The following is a 970-nucleotide window of genomic DNA, read 5'->3' as shown; positions in this document are numbered from 1 at the left end:
GCGCATTAATGAGGCTGGCCACATTGATAATTTCGTCTGTCCTGGTAAAGTTGATTTCGTTATCCAATTATTGAAATCCTTAAATAATATACTCTCAGAAACGAATTATTTTATCTTTAGAGAAAAAATAGATTTGTAAAAAGATGATGTTAAGAGGGAGAGTCACGGATATTTAGATATAGAAATAACAAGTCAATGATAACGGTGAAAAAATAAAACAGAAAAAGAGGCTCGGGATTGGAATGTCCTAAGTAGGAAAAGGGGAAACTCCCATAGGGGGATCAAGGTCAAGTTCGAGTTCCTTACACGTTCGTCTGTGTTTAGATACGAAATAGAATAATGAATACGTTAAAGTGACGCCGTTTAGTGGGCAAGATAAAGAGTTGTATAAATGCATATAAAGGAATAAAGACAATTCTTATCATAACGATAATTATTAACGGGATACACTTGACAATACCAGCAATGGATATGGAGACAATAGGAGTCCTGGATGCTACCGAGGTAATATAAAAAACTAAGTTCCTACTTTTTGCTCGAGTTTCTTGTGCGGGAGAAGGGAACGCCCCGCCTCCAATGGGGAGTCTGAGTCCCTAGCCCGGGTCACTATCCGGCGATCGAGTCTAGGTATATAAGGACCCATACAAAGAGAGGTTCATCATCCTGCAATTGCATTGTGGAAGAGCATCATCTCACAATGAAGATCGTAAGTGTTTGTTTCCTTAAAGTTTTGTTTGTGGTTTATTCATGGCTTTGGGAAATATATTATTTTCGTTGGAGTTTATGCAGCGCAGTATATCTATTTGCGTATTGCTTTTTGTTATTGCATATTAACTTGTTTATCAGTATCTTCTATTAGTTTAGACTATTCATTTTTGCTTTGTTATCTTCCCCTTTCCAGATTTCGTTGCTATTGTCCCTGTTCGTGGCCTTGAGTGGCCTGATGGGGTCAGCTCGCGCCATGCCCGAC

This window comes from Penaeus monodon, chromosome 29 (assembly GCF_015228065.2).
Source record: "Penaeus monodon isolate SGIC_2016 chromosome 29, NSTDA_Pmon_1, whole genome shotgun sequence".
NCBI classification, from domain to species: Eukaryota; Metazoa; Arthropoda; class Malacostraca; order Decapoda; family Penaeidae; genus Penaeus; species Penaeus monodon.
The sequence above is the reverse complement of the archived record's forward strand: the minus strand, read 5'-3'. Positions refer to the sequence as shown.